Raw genomic sequence first — 24,076 nt, forward strand, 5'->3', positions numbered from 1 at the left:
ATCACTAAAACCCTTTGGTAGCTCTCGGAACTTGACTATAATAAACTTCAAATCTAGAGGATACGTTTGTATTTATCTCAAAGAGGTTATAGAAATTTCAAATTCTTCGTCCAACTGGCGACTCCCTAGTCATTGCCTTGGCGTTGTTTAAGACTGCAAATCATAGATAATTACATTATAGTCATATGTTTGCCAATCGTGATGAAAGTTGTCCTTAAAGCTCTCTATCGTAGCGGCTCTTAAATGTTTATGCATTCTGTCAAAGTTGGAATACCTAAGTACAGAAGAAAAAAAGAGTGGGAACTCAAATAAATAAAAAAGTTTATTCCATCCGCCGTCCAAAACAGTATTATGATTGTTTTTGGTTACATCCTAGTAATTGCGTTGTATTTCAAATTTATCTAACTTGCAACATCAAAACAGTCTTATTGCATTTAGTTTTATGGAATTGGGACAAAAATAAAAGCACAAACATTGTCTCTGTACTATACGCCATATATTGTTTGTACATTCCGAAAGTTTAATGATATTTGACTTAAAAATCTTGAGAAAATTGTGCTGTAAAGAAAGGAGAGCAGTTTAGGCTGAGGCACAATTCAGAACTTAACTAATCTTATTTAACAAATCGTTGGTTTATTTTTTGATTATTCCAAAATTAAAGTACCATCAGTAGCTTGTCGACCTATACATGTACTATTCCACTATGGCTGACAGGGCTTGGCCCGGACAAATTAGTTTCTTAGCTCAAGGCAGATCAGTGAATGACAAATCTATTATATAAAATTGATTAGGATTTTTTCCAATCTTAACTAAATTCTATAGGCTTATATGTACAAGAGGAAAATTAAAGGGATATTAAAAAAAAAAAACCTTTACTTCTCCTGCAAAGCAGATTTTGAGAACATATTTCTTTCGACAATTAAAAAAAATGAGCCACCACCGCCTCCTTTATCTTAAACTTGAAGCATAATTTTATTCATGCAAATTGGGTTATTTTTAGGAAGCTTCCAAAAATCAGGTTGATTTAATCCTTTAAATGACATCTTAAAAAAAGTTAAATAGTACGAAGATACAGTGAAATCAGGGACTTGAAAAGATTTTTTGGTCAGTGCTAGAGAGGTTGTACTTTGACAATTTCATAGACTATATTGGAACATTGGACTATATGTTTTTAATTTGTTCTTTCCTAAACTCCCTCTTCCCCCCTACATGTTTTTTAAATTGACTTCATAATTAAATTTCCTGCGTACTTACAATAACTGTTATTTAAACACCAACTTATTTTCACGAATACAATTTTTTTTTTTAAAAAAAGTCAGCCCAATAACATTATTCTGTAAGCCGTGGTGATCAATGCCCGCTGCAGCTTGCTTGGCCTTGAAGTTTATTTAGAACATGATAAGTGCTGTACTAGAATAGTACTCACGAAACTGACGTCACAGAAGAAATACAGCTGTTGGTAAGCTGATTCACTTCACCTCCTGAGATCGACTGAATGGGCAGCTCTGACCTTGTATATGTACGGTGAATTCTCGCTTAGCTCCCCTCCACAGGCAGCACTCAATATCCCGAGGATTGGGAAGATCAAGCGCGCTTGCACGTACGCGGGATTTTTTTTTCCGGGAGCGAAGATCAAATAAGTATGACTCAAGATACATAGTAATTTCACAAGTTATATTAAAATATAACCAAAATGACCTTTTTTTTTTTGATAAAAACAATATGCATATTTTTGTGCAAGATGGAGTAACATTGTATTGAAACAATAGATTAATGAGATTGTCGTAGCTGAGGGAAATTGTGGCGTCAAATTAGCAACCTCATAACTAAAGCAGTGCCGGTCCGATTTCGCCCTGGGCTGACTTTTATTTCGGGGCGGTCCAATGGAATGGAATCTCGACCCCCTCCCACTATGGTCAGAATAGATTGGTTAACTGTAGGTAACGCCTTCCCTCCCACCCCATATTTCACATAGGACCAGATAGGGGATAAAAAAATAAACAATAGATTAAAAGCATTATTTATTAATGCAACAATAAATCAAATAAAGTAGTTTTATGTTATACTATTGTTTTTGTTTTATTTCGAATTTCATGGAAATCTATTTCTGAGGTGATAATAGCGAACTTTATCCGAGTCACAAAATCAAGAAATTGAGCTAATGAAATATTCATTAAACCATAAATTTCAAAGTCTTATACAGTCGTTTTGGGATCTTCATAAAGGTTTGACACGCTAAGAGCAAAAGTGGTGTAAACCATTCTCATCAAAGATAATCTTTATAAAAAAAAATTATCGTACTAATTAATAAGTGGCAATGTTGGACAAAAGGTAATAGCAATGACAAAATACAGTCAGATGTTATTTACATATAAAATACAGTCAATTAAATTTTTCCCAACCTTGCAAGGTTAACTGTTTTTTTTTTTAAATAGATAGGCTTGTGACCGGTTTGTTTTGATAGAATAAGCTGTTATTCCTTACCTCTACTTACATGATGGAACATACCTTAAAGTTTTGAAATTTTAAAAGCAACAGGTTTGCCTTACAACACTTTTGCATTCGACTGCTTATTTATTTTCAATACCTTTTATCCTAAAGTCCAAAATGTTTGTCTATATATGGGCTTATACGTATTGAATGGTTGAAAATCACAAATTAATTTACTGTTAAGGGAATTATGCTTGCTGCGCAGTTTTAGATTGTTGCATCAGTTTGCTTCGTTAGTTTTTGGAAGAATACTGGAGTGATATTATTCAACAGTCTTATTTTAAAATAAATTAAACTAATTTTCTAATATATGTAAGTATTTTTTAAGAATTATCTAAAAGCGAGTAAATAGAAATTTTGTTTATTTTACGAACACTTTATTCCTATACATTCTAATTAAGTGTAAAACCAAATCAACTTTATGAGAATTCATTTCTATAAAGTCTACAGAATTTTTTCCTATTTAGTATTTATTTTTCGGTTGATAAGTTTATTTATTTGTCTTCAAATGTTTTTAAAATGTTGGATATGCTTGTGACGGACTAGTTTTAACAGAAAAAGCTGTTATTTCTTACTCATTTCAGGTTCGATACATCACTTTTGGATTCCTCATTTGTTTTCAATATAAGTACACATGTCTTCCTATCATCGATTTCACATTCTTAATCCATTACATTCTAGCCTGTCATTACAGTCCTTCATTGCATCAGTTTGGTCCAGCAGATTGCTTGTATTGGTGATTAGTTGAGAGAATATGTATCGAAGTGCTATTATTTGCCAATGTGTCAAATATTTATTGATAGTGAACCTGAACCATACACAAGGAAATAAAGAAGATAAACAAAACAGGAACCTTTATAATTAGTTTAAAAAAATTAAAACATGGATTTAATATGGTTTCATCAAGCGGTCTTATCTTAAAAGAAATTCAATAGTTTCATAATATGACTTAATCTTAATTGAGAGTTTTCAGAAAAAGAAATTTTATTTTTAGTTTACATACATTTGTGGCCAACCACAAAGCTCCAGATTTGCCTAACACCACTTTTGCATTTAACGGTTCATTTATTTTCAATTAATCTATTAGGTACAAAGGGTAAAATTCCTGTTATACCAAAATTCTAATAAGTCCTAAAATGTGTGGAAAACAACACAGCAATGTAAAAGTTGAAAATGACAAATTAATTGTAATGGGCGAATGATGTAATGCTACTATACTTTTGATGTAGTTACTATACTTAATATGTAATGTTACTATATTTATGATGTAATGTTACTTACTATACTTATGATGTAATGTTACTATACTTATGATGTAATGTTACTATACTTATGATGTAATGTTACTATACTTTTCGTTATCTCATAGTTAGGGATATCTACTACGAGTCTCCATTTACGACTTCAGTACATCTTTCCTCTTCATACCGATCGGTGTGGTGAGATCTCACGACCAGTGTGAAAGGAACTCTTGTCTTAGACATTACTGTTCCTCATTGCAAGAATCAACTTCGGTTGATTGCAGACATTGATTAATTGTTAGAAGAATAAGTATCATAATTCTATTATTCAGGATCTAAGTGTGATCCTGGACCTTTAGACAGAGGAACAATGAAGAAGATAGCAACGGAAATCTTTTTGATTGATTTTAAAAAAGTAAAATATAGATTTAAGACTTTTTTTTCTGATTATACCATGTATATGTAATTTATATATGTCCGATTACGGATTGATAAGTATTCTGTGTGAGATAGCAACCTAATGTATTTAGGCAGCATAGATAAATAAAGTATTTCTCTCTCTCTAGTTTCACCAAGTTGTCTTATTTTAAAAGAAATCTAATGTATCGTAATACATTTTGAGTATTTTCTAAAAACGGATGAATATAAATTTTCTTTAGTTTGCAAATAACTTATTTTTATGATTCATGTATAAAACCAAATCAAATTAATGATGATTCTTTCTTATAAAATAATAGAATTTGTTTCTATTTAAATATTTTTTTAATTGATTGATTTTAACAATTTTAAATAGGTTTGATGAAACACAGCAGGGAAGGTCACATTCCGAAATACATTTACTTAGTGATTAAATGATTACCTTGTTTGATTTTGTAAATAATTGATAAAAATAAAGAGTTTTAGACATTTCAACTTATGAATTATTTTAATTTGTTTTTCGAAAGCTTTTTATTTTATTTTGACAAATAAAACTGTAGAATGTACAGAATTTAGTTGTTTTAGTACTTATATTGCAGTAATAGAGAATAGGTTAAACTAAAAAAATAATGACTTTTAAATCCTATGAAAGGATTGTATAGTATATACATATAGAATATGAAAACATTGATGTTGCATACCAATATTTATTTGTAATAATGTAAATTTGTAACGAAGTTGATGATAATTTCCTAGCATTTCCTCTGTTTTATTTATACTGTTGTCTACTTTCCGTTAGCCCTTTGATGTTATTACCGCTTGTTTATGTCATTCTCTCTTTTACCTCCCTACTTGTACTCAATTCAATTTTGCTCTGGCCTCATAACGGTAAGACAGACAGACCATTTCTCTCACCAGTGCACTCCTAACGTGACATATTTTTTTCTCATTTGAACATTTTGCTCACCTGGGCTCTGTTTCATAATAAAGTACAAACTTATACTATTAGTCTTGTCGATTTAAGTTAATACAATTACATTGACTTGTACAATGGTAACTTGTACTTTAATACTTTTTAACTCCTGTAATATCACTATTATAAAAAAATATAAGTATTAGTACAATTAACACGTTGTTTCTATACTTGTATTTTGAACAAATACTATTAGCTTTCATTATGAAACATGGCCTCCTGCGTTTCTTATTTTAAATCATGAGCCGAGGCAAGATCTTAGATCTTTTACAAAATCTGTATTCTTCAGCTCCTGATAGAAAAGTTATAATTTACAATTTCAATTTGCATTGAAAGTAATCGTAAAGATTTTTGTCATCATCACATTCAATTATATAAAAAAATAGTACGAATCGTCTATGAGATAAATACTCACGGGCCACCTCTTAGGTTACAAAAAAGTAGTACTTCTGTCCGGTTAAAACTGGTTAATTATCTATAGGGTAAAATTGGTAGTGGCCGGTTTTGACACTAAACAATTGTTTGAGCAACTCTGTTTTATCAAAATTAAGAGCAAAATGAAACGAGCCACACAGCTGCAATTTAACAACAATTTCATTTTATAAGTCGGTATTTTAAGACAGACGAATCTTTCAAAAATTATTTCACCCCAACAGCTCAAACGGAATATTAAACAATCAACAAAAGGTGTGGTTAAGTCTACAATCACGTGGTACGAATACTGTGCTGTTATTGGCTCCACGGGATTTACCCGTGTTTAAAAGTTAGGAGTGCATTGACTCAGCATAGGTGAAGGAAAGAGCGCCCGCCCTGCATCACACTTTATTAGGGGTGGCAAAATCTCTGGAGATCTCACTCCGCAAAAATTTTGAAGCTTAAATTTTTTTTAATTTTAATTATACACTCAACTTTTGAAGATAAAAATTCAGATTTGTCCGGGATGTGGTTGATGAATACTAGTGGTTCTACACCGTCCGCCCGCGAGATCTTAAGTACATATTTTGAGGAATTATTTTTACCTTAACTGATGTTTTATTGGCAAATACATTATTAATGTATCAGAATGCACTTTAAGCAACTTGATTGCCTAATATTTTTTCCCTGGAGGTCTGCGGGTGGTTAAAATTCTGGTTAGTGGGCCTTGAGTGACCCAATTTCTCAGTGGGCCGAAGATTTATTTGAGTTGGGAACCGTGATGTTTATAGTTCGACCTATAGGCAGTATATCTGTACCTCGGAGGGATACAACACTATGTCCAGTAGTAATTCACATGCTTCAGAAGGATAAAACACCACATGGTGTTCTATCCCTCTAAATGAAAGTGGACTTGGTGTTGTTTTAAAACATGCTATATCCGGTTCTAACTGGTTTTGGACATAGTGCTCTATTCCTCTAAGAAATATGAGAAAAGCTGATTTTAACTCTGTAATAAAGTCAGTATGGAAAAAAATGGACATAGTGTTGTATCCCTCCGAGGTACAGATATAGACTTACTCCTCTTAAATTTTAATTGCAACCTTTAGAGCATAACCACAGGATTCAAATCCAAAATAAAACAAGAATGTTCTGCTTCTTTTTTTTTTTTTTTGCACCTGTATATGTTACCACAAGCCTTTTTTCATTGTATGTTATGAAGGGATACACTTCATTATCAAACTAATAGGCCTCATTTGCACTTTTAAACTAGGATCAGGTATATAAAAAAAGTCCTCAGCTGAGATCCAAAATGGGGGAAACTACAGTGCCAATGAATAATATATATGCAACTGCTTATTGCTTCTAAGCCTGTTTGAATAAAAATGTTTTAATGCATGAGGTAGCAAGCCTGTTTTATCGTGTTTTATTCCAACATTTCCTTTTTTATCTCATTATTGGTGTAGATTCTCATCCTGTTTGATTTTATCTTTTATCTGTTTATTTTATCTCACTCTACTGAGATGTCTATATGAATTAGACATGTTACTACATGAAAACAAAGTTTTTAGCAACCCAAAGGTAGCAGAAACTGGTACTTTAGGGTAGTGAATCCTAAAAAAATGTCACCAATAACTGAAATATGCAAGATTCTTTTTATATATTTCTAAGTTTGATTATAATACTCTGGTAGCCTATAATTGGTATTAATCTTTAAATATAGTTATAAAATAGTTCCCTAAGAACTATATTTTATACAATAAAATAGAAATATTACAAACTCTGCTCAAGGGTGTTACTAAAAAAACTTATTAGGAGAAGCAAAATCTAAAATTTCTTAAAAATATTGACCAGATTTTCCTAAATCACTGGAGGCCTAGAGAGTATACCATTTTTTTTTCCATGACATAGCTTTCTCAAAGTTGATAATGACTAATTTTGAGGACAACAATCTATTTGAATAATGTTTACTTAGTTCTCAAATCCCCCAACTTTTCGAGATTTCAAATAATTGGTGGGGAGAAGGAGGTGAAAAATCTACTCAAAAAATTGTTTATGGTGAAGTGAGATTTGAACCCAAATATTTTAGCTTGTAACCTTTTTTAATATAGAGGATATAATATAAAATTATAACAAACATTTAAATTCTCTTTTTCTTCAAAGATCTGCATCTCCTACACATTTTCTCTGGATTAGCTAATACCTACTTATATTAAGTATTGAGGTTATTTCAAAATGATTTAAGAGAAGTACATCTAAAAATGATTAATTAATTAAAATAACAATTTTACTTAACAATTACGTTTCTAGTTTTTACCCCATTGAAATCTGAACCTGACAATCAATAAACCATTCTGGGAAGATATAATAAACCTGATAATTGTGACCAAATAATTGTGAAAATATATTTTATAATGTAATTGATAGTTAAAATATCTTAATATTACAGGGAAAATTAAAATTTTGATCCCCCCTCTTCCCACAAATTATAGTAGCATTGAATGGATTAGTTACCTCTTGGTCCTGGCTGATTCCATATTACTGACCTTGTAATTCCTTTACTTTGATCTTGACTGGCCTGTACAGAGACTATCCTGATTATCCAACATTATTATTTCATAAAAAAATTACTACAGTCACTACCTGGTCTTCTTACTCAAGGAAGAAAAAGCTTATCATAGGTGGTACAAAATAGGCAAAATAAGATTAAAAACACTGAATGGTTTGTCCATTTTTACTTCTTATTGATCATATTTCTAAATTAAAAATAACATAGTGAGTTAAAGTGAATGAATGGAGATTCTAATGCAATACGTATACAGAGTTTGCCAAATTATAATTTACATTTAAAATATTGGGCGGTAAAAAATAAATGACATTGTTAATGTAATCTTGGCATGATGAAAAAAAAAGTCAAGATCTCGCTTTAAGTTTAATAATAATAGGCTTATCAGGTGCAGTGGTGGCTGAAAACCCTCCCATCACTAGAGGGATCTCTGTTTCTTCGCATGGCTCCACCTGAAATTTTCGAAGGAGGGTCACAATTCCCACCTTTGTTTGAAGCATTCCAAATCTCATTCCTATTTAAAAATAAATAAAATTATAAGAATAAAAAATGCTCAGACATACTTCAAAGAAATTGAAGTAAATATTAGTTCTGTATCTTTCTTTACAAATAGGTCGTGTAAAATATTAATGTTTTGAGTGTATTAGGGCATTCAATAACATGGTTTAAATGAAAGAGTATTAATCGAAATATAAAAAATTAGATGTCTGTTATTATTTAATTTCAATATTGTTTAAATTTAAAGACGTTAATTTGAACACTACAAAAACATTATTGATCTTTAATATAGGAGATGATGTTTAGGAAGGCTAGTCTAAAAGAAAATCACAGTTGTGCAAAACTGCTGGAGCTGATTCACAACTGTAGTGTCCCACTGACATGGTGGTGGCCTCCCTTAGACAATGATAAATTTTTTGACTATTGTCAGTTTTAACCTGACACTCTAACACAATTCGTATTTATGCCCGACCTCAAATGAAAAGGAAAAAATCTTGAGCGAGCATAGCGAGTGGAAGTATGTAGACAGCTGAGATCTAATTAAAGCAGTAATAACAATAGTGTTGGTTATAACTCACAAAAATAGAATATTTCAAAAAATTGAGTAATTGTCTACTCACCATTTTCTAGTGACACTTATGTACTATTACCAACCTATTTGATGCTAAAAATAGAAAAGCCTAAACATAATCTCCTAGACTGTAACTAAGGTCAACTGTTTTATAAGTCAATAAATTTTTAAAATACAATAATTATTCCAGCAATCGAGACTTACCAATACACATTCTAGGTCCTTCACCAAATGGTAGATAAGTGTAAGGAACAATAGAGTCTTTGTTTTCTTGTGAAAACCTTTCCGGATTAAATTTTTCTGGATCAGGAAAGTATTGAGGATCATGGTGCAGAGACCAAATAGGAATTATGATCATAATATTCTGCTCTATATTTTGACCAGTTGGAAGTGTAACTGATTTTGTACACTGTCTATTTAAGTTTGGTATTGTTGGGTACTTTCTTGATGTTTCTGAAATGAAATAATAATGAATAAACAGGAAAATATTTTATTCTTAACAGTAGTTGTAGTGTAAAGTGAATATTTTTGATTGTATAGCAATACCGCTATCTCCTGATTTATACCGTAACTACTTAGAGCAACCTGAACCATTAAAAACTGACATAATGTGGCCTACCAGCTAAAACATGAACTACGAACATCAGATAAATTTTGTATATTGATATATGTATTATTTCCTATATATACTTTAATTTCACACATTCTAACAACCATATAAAATATAATATTCCTGACTCTATTATTTGGATCAATAAAGATTACAATAGAATGTTCTGATCCACTAAAAGCTAACGTCTTATATGTAGCATCTCTCAATGGTGTTTAAGTCCCAGAGAGAAAACTAAGCACAAAATTGACAAACCAAATGGAGGAGACCCCACACCTCCGGATTCTTTTTACTAGTAGGACCATATAGAATGGACAATTCACAATAAACAGATAAGTATTGCACGTAACCTTAAAATACCACAGGTAGAAAAAGTTAATACTCAACCTGATTTATGTTTTTCCATACATAAAGCATTCACTAATTTATTGTTTTTATTCTGTTTTAGAGGGATCAGAAAAAAAAAATTGATTGTACACTTTCAAGTACCAATGGTAGAAAAAGGTAGAAACCAATACGAATTATGTAACCCCAACCCCACACATAATGCAACTTACTAATTCCATGTTTTTCCTTTTTTAGAGGCAACTGAAAAAAATAAAATAAATAAACCTAATTGAGAAAATCCTCTTCAGGAATCTTCTCCTTTGGAGGCTAAGAAAGACTTGCTAAATCCGAAGTTTTTTAATGTCTTTGAAGAGTCCAATCAACTTGCTTCTCATCAAAAAAGCTCAAAATGTTGGAATTTGTTTCTTCTTTTATTTCACCTATAACTCAAAAACCTATATATTTTTAAAAAACAAAACAAAATTGTCTAAATCATGTCTATAACATTTTACTATAAAATCAAATGCTAAGCCAGAAGATTGCACTTAAAAAAAAAAAAAAAGGTTCCCTCTTTTGCCCTACAGTTTGACAAGACATCGTTAATACGAGTTTCAGATTCTTCAGTATGCTAGACAGTTTTCATTGAAACTGGAAAAAAAAAACTTATTAAAATTTTTTTAGCACATTCTTATGACTCAAAAAATAAGAATTTTACGAAGATAAAAATACTAAACTACTAAAGAAGGCAAAATCTCCAAGCAAACACGTATATTATATTTCATTTTTGACTAACCTTTGATGTTGCTTGAACGTGATTAAAAAAAGGGACTTTTGACTCCCAAAGTAAAATTAAAAACTCCCTTTTAACTGTCTGATTGTGCCCCAGTAATAACATCACATGTCTGTAACTAACTAACTACTGTACAAATATCAGGTTTAAGCAGAAGGGATTTTTTTTTGCTTTATTCACAGAAATTCATAAAGTGGCCTTTCTTTAGCCCACTCTTTGGGTCTTGCAGGCCAGTCAAAAATGAAATATAATATATGCATGTGCTAGGAAATTTTTCCTGTGTTTTATTATGGAATGTTTAGCAGAGAAAAAAATCTTAGTTTTCAAGTAATAAGCAGTAAACCTCACCTTCAAACCAAATTTTGGTAATTTGGTCCTGATTACAGGGCGCTCTTGAGGTTTAATGGTTGATCCTAGAGAAAAATCGTAACAAGATAAAATCTAGGCAATTCTGTTTACTTTAATTTTTTAAAGAAATATTTTTTCCAATAAACAGATAAATTTTGAGAATTAGATGAAAAAACAAAAACAAAAAAAAATTCCAATATATTGAAGTTTTTTGCAAAAGAAAAGGTATAGATAGTTGATAAGGTGTAACAGTTCTCTGTCATGATTTATACAAACTACATCTTATATAGTGATAGTAGCTTCACTGCCGTTACATATACTGTCAGGTATCATACTGGAACTAGTGTAAACTGTTGTATAACTGTAAAAAGATGTATACTCTGTTTTTGTACCTTCAATTATTACAAACACTACACACAATAAATATGCACACTTTTCCTCTAACAAATTTATGAAATAGTAAATAAACTTTCTAAATTTTATAGATTTAATTTTTAGCTACCTGATACAACCATGTCCAGATATTCCATTTCCTGCAAAGCCTTATAAGTAAGACCACCATTCTTTTCTATTTTTTCATTTATCTCTTCAGTTAATCTTGATTGAATATCTTGGTGGAGAGCTAGTTCATAGAGGCAGAAACTTTGTAATGAACTTGAGGTTTCAAATCCAGCAAGAAAAAAGACAAAACATTGAGATGCCATAAGTTCCAGTGTCATTTCTAAAAATATAAATGATATGATTGTAAAATTATACTTAAATGTTTTGTATAAGCAATAGTTAAATATATATAGTAAAGTATCTGAAATTTTTAAAATACAAAAACATTCATGTAGGACACGTAATCAAATTATTATACCAAATGGTTTTTCAAATTCCTGTCCATCGTCTCCAAGACTTCCTTTATTCTTTAATTGCATTAAGAGATCTATGAAATCATTTCGTACAATGCCATTTTTTTCTCTTTGTTCTACTATATTCTTGACTAGATTCATGATGTAATTTTCATCCTCTAACGGAATAAACCTAAAAAGACGAATTATTTTATTATTGTTTAGGATATAAAACAATAATCTATAAATTTTTGAGGTTAAAAACTTCCAAAGATGGATATAATGTATTTTATATTTTCTTCTTTGTTGTACAACGTTTCGGGACAATCGTTCCATATTCATGCACCTTTACAATCCTAAAAATAATTTATTTTTATCAAAAATTTTCATCCATGTCATATTAGTGTATTTGTAATTATTATAATTATATTTACACCATACTTGTCATATTTTCAATTTCACTATTGAAATCAATCATCATCCACATATCATGGTTGAAAATTGTTTCACACTGCATTGTTAAATTCATTTTCCTTCACTATTGGAGCATTCATTGCTCTCTGTAGCACAAACTATTGCTCTATATTGGATATTACCTCTTTGGATCATATCAATAGGTCCAGTATGCTGTTTTGTAAAGGTGCATGAATATAGGACAACTGTTGGACAATCGAAATGTTGTACAACAGTGAAGAAAAATATAAAATAGATTATATTGATCTTTGGAAGTTTATATCCTAAAAAAAATGTGTAGAAATTAATAAAATCAAACTTAGTCCAACTAAATTATAATGTATAATATATAACAATTTCCTTTCAAAATTGTAGTATCTAAATAAATCAACATTATAATCAGCTAGAAACAATGCTCCGAAAGATTCAATGTTCTTTTAGAATACTTATAATAATAAAAAATTTATCAAAAACAGTGAAAATCAAATTAAAAATTAATCACTTGAATCTTTAAATTATATCATTATAACTATGATACTCTAGACGACTTAAATTTTGAACGACTTGAAACTTTTCAAACCAAAGGGATCTGGCAATTAAAACTGATGATATTTCAAACCTTCCAATTTCCTCAGATAGTTCACAAAACGATAGTGTAATCTCTATTGAGGTTGGGGATAAGGATAGAGAGAGGGGGTTGATAATTTATGTTATGTGTCCAAATTAATCATACTTCTGGTATATAATCTTGTTAAATTGGGAGGATGTATGCCTGAGATCTAGACCTATGTACTAAAATGATATGTCTAGGAGAGAGAAAGAAATACTTTATTCATGCTGCCCAAATACATCGGGTTGCTACATTACACAACATACTGATCAATCCGTGACTGGACAAATACAAGTTACATATTTTTACATGATATAATATAATAGATAGATAACATTTTTTTTTCTTCCACAGTTTTCTTTTACTTTTCTTTTACAATTAATATCAGTCTACAAACTAACTACAAGTTTTCAATTTATTCCTTTTTTTTTTTCTTTCCCTTTTATTTCACAACCCCTATTTCACTTGATCATCAAATCCCCCTATATAACAAATATTAAAATATTTAAAATAATAAAAAATAATAACTAAAACAAGAAATAAGATATGCGATGCATGCATGCCATCCCACTTCTGGATAAACTCCCATACTCATTAATTTCCATGCATGTGGTGGTTTATGATTCCCAGGGAGTCAAGTATTTTATTTTCTGTCAACCTAGCCACTTCCTGGACATCAATCCCGAGTTCCTCCATGAAGCTCCTAGTTGTGCTGGGAATCGTTCCACGGGCTCCGAACCAGAGACCTCTCACGTTGAAGTCTCGTTCTCCGAAGCCCTCACGGAACTTCTCCTTGAGGAAAGGGATACATTTATCATAAATTTTCTTCTTTTCCCTATCTACCTTATTTGCCTGGTCAAGGTCGTTATTTTCATATCTCACGGTGGGATCCAGAATGATTGCCGACTTCCCCTTCTTAAGAAAAGCAACAATATCCGCATATCTTGTGGATCCATTCGTATCTACGCAGTAGACCTCGTCAAAGCAGGCAAAATCTCTTTCTTTTAGGAGCTTCATTAACTCGTATTTCACTCTATGATGTCGGCGTGTTATTAGGAGGGAGTTGTTGGGGCATTTCCCCAGCACATGTGCTGGTGTTTCCAGCTCTGTTGCATTTGCAACAGAGGGCCCCAACTTCTCTATCCTGTCCACTGACACCTGGGACTCCACGTAGGGGTGCATAATTTATATTCAATTTCAGGGCATTGGACCATTGAGAGCCCGTAAGTATTTGTTTATCGTATAAAAACTTATTTGCTCTTGGGGTCTCTTTGAAATGGCGTACTCCAATGCCCTGCCACCTGCAGTTAGCCCATTCCTCGAACGCATTTTCACGTAGTGACTGTCGTAGAGCTTTCACATTCTGATGCCCCTGATCAACGCCCAATCTATCGGCACATTCAGCGATCTCAGCTGAACAATCGAAAGTGGACTGGAACAGAGCATCAGTTACATTTGACAGCTGCTGAGCAATGGACCAGTGTTGTAGGGGAGCCTCCCATTGGCAGCGGATCAAGCCTAGACCTCGGTACCTCCTCGGAGCATACAACATCGCCATGGAGGTGTTCGCAGGGAGCCCTATAATGGCTTTAACACTTCTGCGAATCATTGTGTTGATGCCATCCAGGATTTCAGGACGTAGCTTTGTGAGGGGAGCAGTCTGGAGAGGGTATGTGAGACCCGGGAGGATTAAATTAAAATAAAATTAAATCTGGTTTGCAGTAGAGGTTTGGGAGGCTGTCACATATGGCTTTGCTGGGAATCACCAAAGCTTACAGTTGTGTGTATCATGAGGCAGTTCAGGTCTTAAAAGAAGGGATGCCCCTTAACCTCCTTCTGCAGGGTAGAATATATGCACAAGAAAGAAGTCTTAGCAGGTTTGTTGGGAAATCTCCAGGTGATAATAAACAAAAAACCGAGGGCAGAACATTGAAGGTGGCCCTATCGAACAAATAATAGCTGTGATCCGAATCCCTTCTGAGATCATTTCGGTCAGACCTAGACCAAGAAATAAGTAATTTTAGGCTCTCTGTGCACAGTCGAGTTTAATGGTGGCACCACAATAGATTGCAAGAATAATTTTTAGATAATAAAAATACACAAATACAAAATAAATGCAATTTCTGGAGCCTCCACCAACCACAGTACCACAATTAGCCAGAAACATTACACAAGCAGATTGATATTAACTTCCTACAAAATTGAATAATGATAATATAAAGATTTTATGTACAAATGGAAAAGTTCAAATTAGCAAGCCCACTTCAACCTCAGGCAAAGAGGACCCAGGAAGGTCAATAAGCAGAGGGGATACAGAAGTAGATGCAGCCCACACTGAAAATGTTTATGTTGTATCCTCAGGGGGTTATAAAAATTGCTAATTGTTTCACTTTTAACAGTGAAATGTAACAGAAAAATCCATAACATCCATATTACTCAAAAGGCAGTAATTAAGAGTAAGGTGGAAATGAATAAATAAGGTAAGGAAATTTAATTTTAAATTAAATTAACACAAACTATGTTTTTCATCTTAAATTATGAGAGAATACATTTCTAACTAAAAGGAGCAGGTTAGTTTCCATGGCGCTAGATTTTATCCTACAAGAAAGATTTTATAAAATTTCAAACTTTGGTCTTTAAAGACAAGAAAGTACTTCTTCTATTGAAAAAAATTCAAGGGTTTGTTACTAGTAATTCATGATTTTTAAGTTTTGAAAAACCACACCGTTATGTAAAAGTATACGGATATAACTCTTTATGACAGCTATTGATTTATTTTCAAAGCTGTTCAATTATCATCACTTTAGTAATAAATAAACTTCCAACAAGGTCTATGCCAGGATAGTTTAGACAAATAACAGCTATGTTAGATTTATTTTAATTAACTAATAAAACTTAACTGTAGTACATGTGACAGTAACCATCAGCAAGGTTATATGCAATGCCAGTCTTAGTGTGATATAGCCTGCCTTTTACCTCAACTTTTTTAATTATTATAATGGAGCAACCACTTTTATATTTGCAACATGGCGTATTAGCCCAAGAAAAGAACTATCCCTTTTGGGAATCACACAATACTGTCTCAAACCTCTATATCATGTAAGTTGAAAAATATGAGCTAAATAAAATACCTTATATTTAATAATGTTAACAATCCAGGAAATAATCGACCCAGAGCAATTTTTAATTTTGTTAGAAATGTTAATTGTATTCTTGATATTCCAATCTTTCGAAGTTTATTATCTGGATGGTTTATAACATCCATTTCCAATCCAAATGCACAGCTACAAATGACATCTGCTGTAAAACGACCAATTAGCTCTTTTATATCGACTTTTGAGTCAATTTTTGACATCAGAAGAGAGCTAAAGTTCTGAAAAAAAATTTTATTAATGATGTATTCTGTATATTTAGAAAGTAATAATATTATATCGAACATTTTATTATATATATATTTATTTATTTAAATTTGTCCCCATCTCCTAATTACCACCAATTGAAATTTTATTAAGTTCTTAATTTTAATTTTTTGAATCTGAATGCTGATTTCATATTGAAACACTTCATTACTACAAAAAAACTTTGGTGAAGCTACTAATTAGGTAATTTGGAATTTAGCTATTCTAGATTTAGTGCAGAGTTAAAAACATAAAACAAAAGAAATAATTGCATGTGTAAACTTATCATAGGTACCTATACACACTAAATAATGCGAAAAAGTAGTTTTTAGTCTCAGAAAGTAATGTTATTTTTGTCAGTGTTCCATTTAGGCCCTACATCCTTTTATATTCTCTACTCCTGAGGCTACCAACAGGTCTGTGACCCGCAGGTGGGTTGTGGGCAGTAAGGCTTCGGTAGAACACATTTTATGAGAAATTGTTGTTAAAACTGATTTATTGATACCATGAATGCTTTTTTAGAGTTAGCTGAAAGGTTTTAACTGGTGAATACATTATTAAAGTAGAATCCTCTTTTAAGCAACCTTATTATCAACTATTTTCCAGGGGGACCTTCTTTGTTCCAAGTCAGGAGTGGAGGTGCGCCATGGATGTTTTGAATTCTGGCTTAGTGAGTCACAGACTATTATTAGCCGGGAAGCCCCCTGATAACTGATGAAATAAAAATAATAAAAATAAAATTTACCTCAGCACAACCCACAAAAAGAGGGAACATAGCTTTCAGTCTTCCACTAGTAAATGTAGGAGTAAGTTTCATTCTCAAAGCTCTCCATTTTTCTCCTCCGAGATGAAATAAATGATTATTTAATACATCTTTTTCAGGTCTAAAAAACATTCCAATTTTTAAACAATATCCAACATTTAATAATAACAATATTTTTCAACCTTTGTTTTACAGCATTAAAGTTAATTTTTTTTTCTGCCATGATTAATAATAATAATGAGTAGATGTAGTAATAGAGTAAAGAGAAAATAGAAAGGATTACACTTTAAGAATGCCTCTATCCCTGAAATGAGAAAACTCCTTAGTCAAAATCAGCTGAACCAATTCTGGATCTCTGACTACCAGCATTGGTTTCCTTAGGGAAAAAACTCCAAACATTGGATGTTGAGCGAATTTATGATACATCTGGAAATAGATTGTTATAGTCAATGTTTTTTAATGTTTAATAATATTATACAACATAACTCAGCATGGTGATACCTTATCGATGGTGTAGCCTCTGTATTCTTTAAATTTCACTAAGTTCGAGTCACTACCATAAGGGAATTTGGCTGGATAAAATGGTATTTCTCTCTTCTCCCAGTAACTGTAGATTGATGTCCAATATTTGTATAAGAGCCATAATAAGCCAACAATAATGGCCACACCAACCAACATTTCAGATCTAAAATTTATTAATAACAGTTGAATACATTGTACAGTACATCCCAGTATCGAATATAACATATTTGAATCGCAACTCTAGCGACTTGAATGACAAGCAAGAATTTGGGATAAAGACTAATAATAATTAAGACTATATATATGTGTTTGTGTGACTTTTCCTCTAGTTATTGTGGGCCGATATTTTTCAGCTTTCTACACAACAGGGATTTTACAACAAAAGGTAGAAACCTTTAGCCTTAGAATATAAATATCAATTTTTTTAATGATATCCCACAAACTGGTAATTAATTTGATACAAAAAGAGTGAAATAACGCTCCTATAAGTATTGGTAAGGCTTAGCAATACTCATTTACACGAGTAAAAATCAGTTAATGTCTATTTGGATGGGTTCATAAAGATAACCTTCTTTTTTTTTTCAATTATCACCATTTAAAAACTAAATAATAAAAAAAAAATGACTTTTTTTAAATTGAGATAATGGAGAAAAATTTCTATGTTAGCAATATCTTTAGAAATTAAAGGAAAAATATAGACATATAAATAGAATAATCACAAGTATATGATGAGTTTAAACCAAAATGTTTTCGCCTAACAAACAATACAGCTATCTATTATTTATTTCTATTAACAATTCGGTATTACAATTCATTTTTAAAAAAGTCTCAAAACAACTTATACAAAACAAATAATGCAGTCATCAAGCCAAGAAAATAGTGTAATTAAAATATTTTAAGTCCTGTTGGGAATGATGCAAATATTTTTTCGATTTCTAACGCAATTCCAGGCAGAACTATCAAGTACTGCGTATACACTACTCCTTGCTGCCTCAATAGTCAATTTTGATTTCCATTAATATTAGATATCGACTTCCGCTATTCTCGTTATGACGGGAGTTGCTAGTTTCGTCGAACCAAATTAACGAATTAAATGTTGCTATCAATTAAAACAATAAGATCATTACTAAAAAAGAAATTATAAATTTATATAATAATGCGTACTAACAATTAAATGATTCCATATTAGTTTATTGATTTAGATTCTCTAAATCAACTTAGTACAGGCAAGTTTGAAGGAATAATATAGCAACAAAAAATAACGACTAAATATAGGAATCAAATAACTATGTAAATGTTTTGTGTATTGTTTCTTTAACAAAGAAAGGGCGAGTAATAAATGACGGAATTAAACTAATTTAACAGATTTGGTGAATAGATTCATAGATAATTGTACGAATCTTCATTTGACATACTCTTGGATAAAATTGAACAACCCGCTTGAAAATGATATAAAATCTTTATTTTGCGTATTCAACTGTTCTGATTAATTATTAAGTACGTAATAACGTAAAAAATAGGAGGTCTTTTTTTAAAAATCAAGATCCATAAAAAAAGATAAACAGGAAGAGTTAGATGCTCACTTCTTGAGGTACCTCTACTAAGTACTGAACCAGCGGGAATAGATTATATTGGGGGGGAGGTGCAAGAACCCTGCTTTCATTCTAAGAAAAAATTATGCTAAGGGGGGAGGGGATTGGGCCACGCTCCTTGGAGGCAACTTTACTTAGAAGTGAATAGGGATTTCGCAGATTAATGTAATTATCCGTAAAATGTGAAGAGAAAAAAAGTTATAGTAAATTTTTCCTATAATTTGGTATATCTATAATGAAAATCCATTTAGCTGTTCTTGAGAAATTCGTGCTTCTTATTGTTTTGTTCAAACTCGTTTCAATGGGAATATTAAGGATCCCAAAATGTATTCACTGTTCCAAAAAGTAAGAAGTTGTTCATTTTTCAATTAATGTTTTTTTTGGAACAGTTAGTAAAAAATTAATTTCTTTTAAGAAATAAAGGAAATATAAAGTTCGATATAAATAAATAATTGCCTCTGTCATAATGGAAAAAGTTGTTTATTAAAAAACAGTAAAACAAGTTTAAATTGGGCTTTAATCGGGTTGGAACAGGCCTATAATAAAATTTCAATGCCACAGATATAATACAGTTGTTGACGAAAGGTGTTTATTCGTTTTTAAGGTTATGGTATCTTTCACAATGTTTATACAACAATCTTTTTTCAAGATTTTTTGACTGGTCACCTTTGTTTTGAGAAATCTATAGAGCATCTATAGATGTACAAAAAAAGGAACATAAATAAACTAAATTTTACAATTAGCTTATAAATACATAAAGTGCAACTCAAAGGTATAGTGACATAGATCAGTTTATTAATATTATTTTTATTAACTATATTGGAGTGGCGATTTGTTTTACTACCGCATCAACTTAAATTAGTTATTATTATTTACCAAATTAAAAAAACGTAAGAAAAGATATATTATTAAAAATCAAGATCCATAAAAAAGGATATGCACTATAATTCTGAACTCACGCCTTTTGAAGAGTTAGATGTTCACTCCTTGACGTACCGGTGTAAAATAATGAACTAGCGGGACTAGATTATATAAATCGAAGAAACATCGATATATCGAAGTTTTTTACTCACAAGATTTTGAATATATCGAAAACCAGATTAAAAAATATCGAAATTTCTTCTTATTGAGCATTGAGGACCTTTAACTTCTTCATGACTTATCACTTCCCGTGATCCCCATTAGTGATTATTATAATAATGATTTTCTATCGAACGAAGTGCTAATTTGATACATATTGTACATCGATAGTTCGCTTCAGGTTCCCATCCTTTGGCTGACCTCGACTGTAATACTCCGACCACAAGTTCGACCAGATCTAAAAATACCATTGCAGAAATGAGAGAGAAAATTAGGTTTTTTACAAAATGATCCAAAATTATCATCAAGAAGGCGAGCACATTTGATGATTGTTTTGAATCGTGTTTGAACAATTTTATTGGTAAAATTTGTATATCACTGGTCATCACAATATAATTATTCACGGAAGGTAATTATTCGATTTCAGGATTAGTATTTTTCACACTGTTTAATTTTTTCTAATGGGATGATTATAACTTTTAAATTGCGTCAGCATGAGGCGTGAGACCAAAAGATCACCAAGGAATTCTGAGAATCTGATGCAATATTTAAGTCAGGTAGAGGAATAGTTGATAATCAGAGGTTCATTTGTAACACTTGTTTCTAATATATGTGTGTGTGTGTATATATATATTTTATCTATCGGTAAATATGTCACTGATACAATATAATTGTTCACGAAAGGTATTTATTCGCTTTAATGATAAGAGTGTGGTATCTTTCAGACCGTTTAAACAAGATTATTTTTTCAAGGGGTATCAGGTCACTATTGTTTTGAACAATCTATAGAACATCTGCATACATGTATAAAACAAAAAAAACACAAATAAACTAAATTATATAATTGGTTTATAAAAACATAATGTACATCTCATTATACTTTTTGAGTTGCACTTTGTATTTTTATAAATATTGAAGTGGCTATTTGTTTTACTACCGAATCAACTTATACTTTAAAGCTGTGAAATCATTTATTATTATTACTTTTACGGTTGTGAATAAACTAAATAAAGTAAAAAAAAAAAAAATTATTATATAAATTCTCTTACTTAATAAAATTAAAATTACATACAGTAAAAAAAAAAAATATTTTTTTTCTTTCTAAGGGATAAATATAATTTTTCAATATTGCATCAATATGAGGCGTGAGACCAAAAGATCATCGAGGAATTAATGAGAATCTGATGCAATATTAAGTCAGGAATAGTTGATAACCAGAAATTAATTCACAATACTTGTTTCTGGACAATATATTTGTTTTCCAATAAAGTTCACTTATGATATAACGTTTTAAAATATATCATTGACTTTATAACCGCTAATTTTGACTTATCTATTTATCGTCAATAATTGCTCATGCTCAGCGGAGAAGGGGGTGAGTTAAAGGGAAAAAAATAAATAAATATAATCGCAAAAGGGAACAAAAAAAAAAAGGAAAAATGAACAATACAGAATAAATTGCTCCTTAGGCGCCACGTTATTTTTTGTTCTTGGAAATAACAAAAACCCCGAAACGATGACCCTAATATAACTACAGTATACCCCTATCTAAACAATTATCGAACTATGACCACTGGCGATTACATTTACATGTAGATAACAGCAAACCTAGGGGTGATACCTACCCACCTGCGGAACTATCGTAATATTCCTATTAAATGAACAACAAAAAAGACACATAAGTAAATTAACAAGTTGAAAGCAGTGCATATGCATACGAAAGAACAGCAAAACTATATGAACTCAAGTTTAATAATAAAAAGAAATATATGCACACAAAATGAAAATAAAATAAAAAGAATTCTCATCAATTAATAAAACAAACAAAACTTAATGGTTGACTTAATCTTAACGTAAATGCTTAACCTTATGAACTAAATTGACATTAATATACAAAAGAGGTATATAAAATAAAATTAAGTTTAGTTCGAACCTCACGTAGTCCTTGGGTGTACTCCTGCCAGAATACAAGGTTGTCCGAGATCTCCTTTTCGGTCACCGTCTCACCTTTTCCAGAAATATGAAGATGACACCTGCTACAGCTCTCCTATCCAGGACGTGCTGAAGAAACGTTGCCACGCATTGCACTACATCTCCACTTCTAGTGTTAATGACTGTCCATTGAAGTAGAACACCATAATTTTGAAAAACATAACATATACGATAACATTTCTCATATGGTGATATTTCGATTCAAACAGTAAAGACACAGGGTCCGATAAACTATTACCACTTCACATTGAACAGTCATAACGTGTTCAAAAACCAAATCCACCCGTCTAAACATCGCTAGTGTTGTTTTTTCACCATGACAACCCTAACACCCCTTGTCTACGCAGATATCGCCAGTGTTTTTATTTCACCATGGCAACCGTAACAACTTCTTAATATCGTTACCACCATATACGTACATTAAGTATTACAATCGTTTCCAATTTTCATAGAAACTACAGGGCTACTATTTAATTAAACTTAATTTCTAGAAATTAATCGGTAGGAAATTCATTAATTAATTAAAAGGAGGTTAACTCCAATTACCTTACTACTCAATGCATTAATTAATTAATGAAAAGATATTTTTCTCTATTATAATTAAGGAAAGCATTGCGATCGTGCAAAATTTCGAATTCGAGTTGAGGGTAGAAATACAAAGTTTGAGACACCCGGAGTCCAAATAACCGAGTCTTACAAACATGGTGTGTGTGAACAGTTCGGCCCAAAAACGGAAAGTTGTACGAAACTGAAATTACATATTTAAAGTACATATGTGCCTGTGATGTGACAGCAACTGTTACGATAAAATCAACCGACCGGAAGTGACACTTTAGAGGATTGATGGTTCAATTTTTTTCGATTTCCTCGAAAAAGACAAACGATTTTTATTAAACTCAGCGTATCAATGCATACTTAAATGATCTTAAATACCAGCTGAGTCTTTCTGTCATTGAAATAGTCTGACAGGGTTTAAATGATGAATTTTTAAAAATCTTCCTCTAATGAACCTTTAATTTTGTTTATTTGAAAACAATAAACAGTTCTCATTGTAAGCAATAATAAACAATGGATAAATATAATATATTAAAGAATTCTATGGATACAATTTTTTGTTCATAATTTTAGCCTTCTCTGGTCTTGAGACTTTTTTGTTTCGAAAATCACAAAAATTATAATGAGTTCAACATTTGCCAACAGCCCTGCACACGTCCTTAAGTTTTGTGTAGGATGATAGGATAAAAGGTGTATAGCTGGAACTGCACCAGATTTTTATTACTCTAAGGAAGCAGTTCTCAAAAGGTGATGAAAGGTTTAAACTGGTAAATACAGTATTAAAGTAACTGAAAATGCATTTTTAAGCAAACTGATTATAAATATTTTCCAGGGGGCCTACTTTGTTCCAAGTCAGTATTAGGAGTGGGCCAAGAGTTGGAAACCACTGCTCTAAGGGAAATAATATTGTCCCTGAGCTTAAATTCGTAAAGGTTAGCTCTTTCTCTTATTAATCATCCCTAACACTCTACTTTTCTCATTACACTGGGTGTCCAATATGACATTGGGCATTTACAAACGATTGATCCCATTG

At 31.4% G+C, this 24,076-nt stretch overlaps 1 pseudogene; it reads right to left on the reverse strand.

Annotated features, from left to right (window-relative positions):
- The window catches only part of LOC106681480 (uncharacterized), a 36,528-nt pseudogene extending 13,671 nt beyond the window's left edge, over nt 1-22,857 (reverse strand).
- Nucleotides 22,858-24,076: the final 1,219 nt, after the last annotated feature.

The sequence above is a fragment of the Halyomorpha halys genome, unplaced genomic scaffold (genome assembly GCF_000696795.3).
Source record: "Halyomorpha halys isolate HHAL.00 unplaced genomic scaffold, Hhal_1.1 Scaffold343.1, whole genome shotgun sequence".
Lineage (NCBI taxonomy): Eukaryota > Metazoa > Arthropoda > Insecta > Hemiptera > Pentatomidae > Halyomorpha > Halyomorpha halys.